This window comes from Tupaia chinensis, unplaced genomic scaffold, assembly GCF_000334495.1.
Source record: "Tupaia chinensis unplaced genomic scaffold, TupChi_1.0 Scaffold000074_1, whole genome shotgun sequence".
NCBI classification, from domain to species: domain Eukaryota; kingdom Metazoa; phylum Chordata; class Mammalia; order Scandentia; family Tupaiidae; genus Tupaia; species Tupaia belangeri.
This window is the reverse complement of record NW_006159534.1, coordinates 8243882-8250584: the sequence shown is the minus strand read 5'-3', so window position 1 is coordinate 8250584 and position 6703 is coordinate 8243882. Positions and strand designations below refer to the sequence as shown.

At 39.5% G+C, this 6703-nt stretch overlaps 1 protein-coding gene across 1 annotated transcript in view; it reads left to right on the top strand.

Moving 5' to 3' along the window:
* RGS7 (regulator of G protein signaling 7) overlaps nucleotides 1–6703 on the top strand; it is a 620681-nt gene that overhangs the window by 365117 nt on the left and 248861 nt on the right.

The window sequence follows — 6703 nt, the reverse complement described above, 5'->3', positions numbered from 1 at the left end:
CGGTGGCTTAAAACTCACGCCGGGCGTGTGTGCGTGTGTGCCCAAGATCCCTAGAGGAGAATGGAGGAGAAGGGATTGTGGCGTGACCATCCCCTCTGGGGGGTGATTTCTCACTTTCTGCCTCTATGTCTCTCTCTGTCTGTTTGGTGAGTGCACGCGGCCTATAGCGAAAATATCTCAAAAAAAAAAAAGAAATTATCATAATTTTTTTATCTTTCTTTCTGTTAATGTGGTGTATTGCATTTATGGTCTTGCATATGTTGAACCACCCTTGCATCACTGGGATAAAGCCTACCTGGTCGTGATGAATAATCTTTTTTATATGTTGTTGGAAAAGATTTGTGAGTATCTTGTTGAGAATTTTTGCATCTATATTCATCGATGATATTGGTCTGTAGTTTTCCTTTTTTGTCATGTCCTTATCTGTTTTTGGGATGAGGATGATGGAGGCTTCATAAAATGAATTTAGAAGGTTTCCTTCCTTTTGAATCTTTAGAAATAATTTTAGTAGGATAGGGATTAACTCTTGCTTAAAAGTTTTGTAGAATTCAGAAGTGAAGCCATCTGGACCTGGGCTTTTCTTTGTCGGGAGGTTATTTATTACTGATTCAATCTCCTGGCTTGTTTTGGGTCTATTCAGGTTCTCTATATCCTCCTGATTCAATCTTGGTAGATTATATGCATCCAGGAATGTGTCCATCTCCTCCAAGTTATCTTGTTTGTTGGCATATAGTCGCTCATAGTATCTTCTAATGATATTTTGTATTTCTACTATGTCTGTTGTGATATTGCCTGTTTCATCATGTATTTGATTAATCTGGTTTCTTTCTTTCTTCTTCTTGATCAGTCTAGCCAATGGCGTGTCAATGTTGTTAATCTTTTCAAACAACCAGCTTTTGCTTTCATTTATTTTCTGTATGGTTCGTTTATTTTCTATTTCATTTATTTCTGCTCAAACCTTTATTATTTCTTTTTGCCTGGCATTTTTGTGGTTAGTTTGTTGTTGTTTTTCCAATTCCCTGAGGCACGATGATAGGTTATCTACTTGCCATCTTTCCATCCTTTTCTTATGCACACTAATTGTTATGAACTTCCCTCTTATGACTGCTTTTGCTGTGTCCCATAGATTATGGACCCTTGTGTACTTATTATCATTTGTTTCCATAAATTTTTTGATATCAGCCTTAATTTCTTCAGTAGTGAAGAAGTCATTCAGAAGTAGGTTGTTCGGTTTCCATGTGTTTGTGTATTTTCGGGGTTGCTTCATGAAATTAATCTTGAGTTTAATTCCGTCATGGTCAGAGAAGATGCTGGATACAGTTTCTGTAAAGGCTCGATTTATGTCCTAACATATGATCAATCTTTGAAAAGGTTCCATGCCAGGGTGAGAAAAATATATATATTGTGGACGTAGTGTGGAAAGTTCTATAGATATAGAGAGTTTCTTTCTTTCTTTCTTTCTTTTTTTAATCTACTTGGCCAGTCTATGTCTCTTAATTGGAGAATGTAATCCATTGACATTCAATGTAATTATTGATATTTCTGTACCTGATCCTATCGTTAAGTGAGCCATTTTCTTAGTTGCTTTTTGTTCTCATATAACTGTCTGTCTGACTTTTTAGTTTTCCTGGTATAGTACTCCCTTCAGAACCTCTTGAAGAGCTGGTATGGAGTTGGTAAATTCCTTCAAATTTTGTTGATCCAAAAATGTTTTTATCTTTTCTTCCCGTATGAAAGATAATCTTGCCAGATATGGTATTCTTGGTTAAAATTGTTTTACATTCAACACTTTGACTATATTTCTCCATTATTTCATTGCCTACATTTTTTTCCACCTAGAGATCTGATGTTAGTCTGATGGGAGGACCTTTGTAAATAAATTGATGTTTCCTTCTTGCCAACATTAGTATCTTGTCTTTGTCTATTGTTTTTGCCAGTCTGGCTATGATGTGTATTGGAGAGGATCTTCTTCGGTTGATTCTACTCGGGGTCCTATGTATTTCTTGTGTCTAGATATTTGAATGCCTTTCTAGGTTTGGAAAGATTTTTTCCAGGATTTCATGGAATAAATTATCTAGGCCCTTATTATTTTCTTCCTCTTCATCTTCTGGGATACCAATTATCTGGATGTTGGGTGCTTGATGGTATCCAATATTCCTCGTATGCTATCCTCATTTTTTATGGTTGTTTTCTCAATCTTCTTGATACTTTTTTCTAGGTCAGATGTTTTGTCTTGTACATTAGGATTTGATCTTCTGCCTGATCTAATTTACTTTTAATACTTTCAAGGGAGGTTTTGATTTCCTGTATCACATTCTTCAACCCTAGAAGTTCCATCTGGCTCTTGTTTAAGGTACCTATTTCTTCTTTCAAATCATGAAAGGACTTCCTCATCTCCTGGAGCTCCTTGTCTCTTTTCTCTTCCATCTCAGTTAGTTTGGTCACTACAGATATTCTGAATTCCTTATCAGACATGTCCACAATGTCCATTGTATTGACTGTGGGTGATGTAGGCTTGATGATTTCCCTTGGGGAAGAGGCCTTTTGTTGGTTGCTCATACTTCTTGAGCCTCTGCGATTTTTCTATTCATCAGGTAATCTATATGTTGTTTCCTAACTTATCTAAGGTATCTCTGAGTGTTAAAAGGTGTACAGGATTAGAAAATTGATGATTTCTCTTATGGTTGGCCTACCTGTTGCTCACTAGTACCATGTACTGTTGTCAATGGTCCTGGGTGACCTCAAGTCCTCCCTGTTTCTAAGGAGTGGTGAGCCTCCAACTGACCTAATAAGCAAATCCTCAAGAGCAAAGCAAAATAAAGCCAAAAAAATCACGTGGCATGCAATGCATGCCATGCACTATTCAGAATACTAAAATTCAGAGAGTCCAAAGGCAAATGGGGAAGGGCCAAAGGATGAGCGACAGATCCAGGGTGGATGGGCCTACAGCTGCAGGCAGCCTGGTATCTGGAACTGCTGGCTGGCTCAATCTGGTTTGCAAGTGTGGTGGGGTGCGAGTTCATCTTAAAGTCCCATGGAACCAACCTGAAGTCCAAAGAGGAGTGGGGGTGGGTATGCGTGAAGGTCCCGGGTGGATGGGCCAGCAGCCACAGACAGCCTGGTGTCCAGAACTGCTGGCTGGCTCGATCCAGTTTGCAGGTGGGTCGGCTTATTATCTGTTGAAGATAATTTTATAGTATTATTAACTGGACTGGTGAGAAATGTACAGATGTTAGAATATTCACTTTGCAAGCTAAATAATGTGATTGAATGTATAAAAGAAATTGAAATAAGATAATAAAGGAAAAAAAAGATAATATGTTCCCAGTCCAAACCAATAGCCTATATAGGCTATATGACTAGGGATTTATGTAACCATAACAGCCAGGCATTTAAATGGATTGAATGCTTGTGTCTGCTTTTTAAGCATCATGGCTTCCTTTGTCCTATATTGTCCCTGTCTTTGGTTTCTGATACCCTGCACTCAACATGACCAATGCCCAGGAGCCATGTGCATTGGCGATAATTGTTTTCCTCTCTGGTAGTTCCACAAGGTAAAACTTTGTCCTCTGGGCTTAGTTGGAGATGAGCCAATAAGCACAGATTTGCACAAAGTTAATAAATCATGTATCTTCTGTTACAAGTAATCCTATGACTTCAAGTACCGTTTTTATAGTCTCTTATATTCTTGACATTATACTTAGATATCTGAGTCTCACATTTAAGTTTGACAAAGTCCAATTCTTTTTTTTTTTTTTAAGAGGTTTTTGCTATAGGGCGCATACGCTCACCGGAAAGACCAAGAGAGACAGAAAGCGAGAAATCACCCCCCAAGGGGAATGGCCACGCCACAATCCCTTCTCCTTTCTTCTCTTGGGATTTTGGGCATGCATGCATACGTGCCCAGCATGAGTTTAAGCCCCCGGGTCTGGGACTCGAACCACAGTCGACTACATGGGAGTCCAGTGACATAGCCATTACATAACTGCTGGTTCCAAAGTCCAATTCTTAATTCTCATCCCCTTGTCCTGTTCTTCCTCCATGCCTTTCCATCTCAGAAGATGGCATCATCTCTCATTCAGTTGTGCAAATCCAAACGTAGAATTTCTTATCTCTTTCTCTTTCTTTTTTGCCCCCATGATCACCAAGTCCTGTGGGCTCTGCCACTAAAAGATCTCAAAATCTGATTCATTCTCATCTCTTTTTTTTTCAAAGAATTTATTTATTCAATTTTATTTATTCATTCATTCATTTTAATTTGACCAGAAACACACACACACACACACACACAGAGAGAGAGAGAGAGAGAGAGAGAGAAAGCCAACAGGTCCAGGACTTGAACTGTGGTTAGCTATGTGAAAGTGTCCAGTGCCTTAACCATCAATCCTCCGCCTGGTCCCCATTCTCATCTCTTTTGTTACCACTCTAGTCTAAGCAACCATCAGGTCTCCCTTGGATTATACCAAAGCTTTCCTGATGGGTCTCCAGGCTGCCATCATTCCTCTTCAAGGCATGATATACATATCTGCTAAAATAGTCTAAAAAATGCGAATCAAGCTGAGTTGTTTTCTTACTTAATATCATCTACCGTAGTCAGAATAAAAACAAATTCCTCATCGTGGTCTAAATTACAGGGTCCCCACTCACTTCTGTAGTTTTCTCCCTCTCTCCTGACCCCACTACACTTGACATGAACCTTCTTTTCCCCAGGCTCATTCTTGCCTCAAGATCTTTGCACCTACTATTTCTTACCTCTACAAATGTCTTTCTTCTGATTCACACATGGATATCTTGTGACCATTACAACAGAGGTCTTCTAAGACCACCCAATTTAATATTAAATATCCCTGTCCTGTTCACCCAGCCATTTCTCTCACTCACAAGGCCCTTATGTTTTCTTCACAGTGTTTGACAATATCTGGAATTATTTTGTCTATGCACAGGTTACTCGTCTGTCTCTCTCACTGTAGCATAAGCGCCCCCAGAGCACAACCTTGCCTGTCTGCCTCACTTTAGCTTTCCAGTGCACAGAGTAGTGCCTGACAGAGAGAGTGCACTCAATAAAAACCAGTAGAACAAATCAGTAAGTCCGCATTATGTTGGAAAGTGCCTTATATTTATTCGGCCTACGAATATTACCAGGTACTCTCTGTGTATAAAGCACTTCACCAGGCTCAAGGGAGACAATATAAGAGAAATGTGTAGTTGCTGTCCCTCCAGAGCTATGTTCAAATGGTTTGAGTATGCCGGGCGCGTGTGCGTGCGTGCCCAAGATCCTGAGAGGAGAATGGAGGAGAAGGGATTGCAGTGTGACCATCCCCTCTTTGGGGGTGGGGGGCCTCATTTCTCGCTTTCTGTTTCAGTCTCACTCTGTCTTTCTGGCGAGCGTATGCATCTTATAGCAAAAACTTCTCCAAAAAAAAAAAAAAAAAGAATTGTGTGAGTAGACAATAGCAAATAATTGCTCAGTTAATTATTTACAAATTGTGATGTGTGCTATGGACAAGGTATACACTATAAATATAAATATACACACACACATACATATACACTCAAATATATATGTGTATATATGTGTGTATACACACACATACATTTTTTTGTAGTAGAATTTTTTTTCCCTTAGTCCACATGCATTCACCAGAAAGACAGAGAGAGAGACAGAGAGACAGAAAGTGAGAAATCACTCTCCAGAGGGGATGACCACACTGTCGTCCCTTCTTCTCCATTCTTCTCTCAGGATTTTGGACATTCACACACATACGCCTGGCATGAATTTTAAGCCTCTAGGTCTGGGACTCAAACTGTGGATGACTTCGTAGAAATCCATGGATGTAACCATTACACCATCTGCTGGCCCCTGCGCTATATGTTAAAGAGACAACTCGCAGAGATATATAGCTAGTACTGCTACACTTACAATGTGTGTCCACATCACCATGTGCTAAGCATACTACGTGCTGCACGACCAGCATGGAGAAGTTAGACTACATATCTCGCGAGAGATGCATCTTTCTGTTGTGATTCAGTTTTAGCACCAGCCCGCATACTTCCAGAAAGTTAGTGCACTACCTGCCGTATTTGTTTGTATTGATTTTGTGAGTTGAAAGAGACAGAGAGAGGGAGAAATGTGCAAGACAGAGGGAGAGGTTAAAATAACCTTTGATGCTGAAAAAGTCTGAAACTGAGTATCCAGTGGTATTTAAAATAAATGCCACATAAAACTCTTCAGAGTTTTTCTGGATTGAAGTTCTTATAACAATTTGCTCTCAGTGTGCATTTGTTTCTTGTGTTTCTGCTTTTAATGTAAAATGAAGGTAATGTTGAAATACTAAAAAAAACAAAGAGAGAAAGAAATGGACTCGATGCTGCAGTCCTCCAACCTCCAGTAGACTTTGCCATAGGGCGGCCGCCATCACAACCCTGATTTTGTGAGTTGTCTGGTGGATATCTGAGCATTTGGGCTCTGCATTCCCCATTCAGTACCTCTATCAGATAACTATATTTATTAGAAATGATCCCCAAGATAGTTATGTTCTTGTAAGAACTGTGGTAACCTCCGTTAAAGATAAAACTTCTAGAATTTTCCATGTTTTTATTAGATGATGCCTCATCTCTCTTGTTCTCCAGGCATAGATAAAGGAAAAAGACAATCCACTTCCCCCCCCATGCTGCCAAATTTTGTTTTATCGATTTTCAGCCG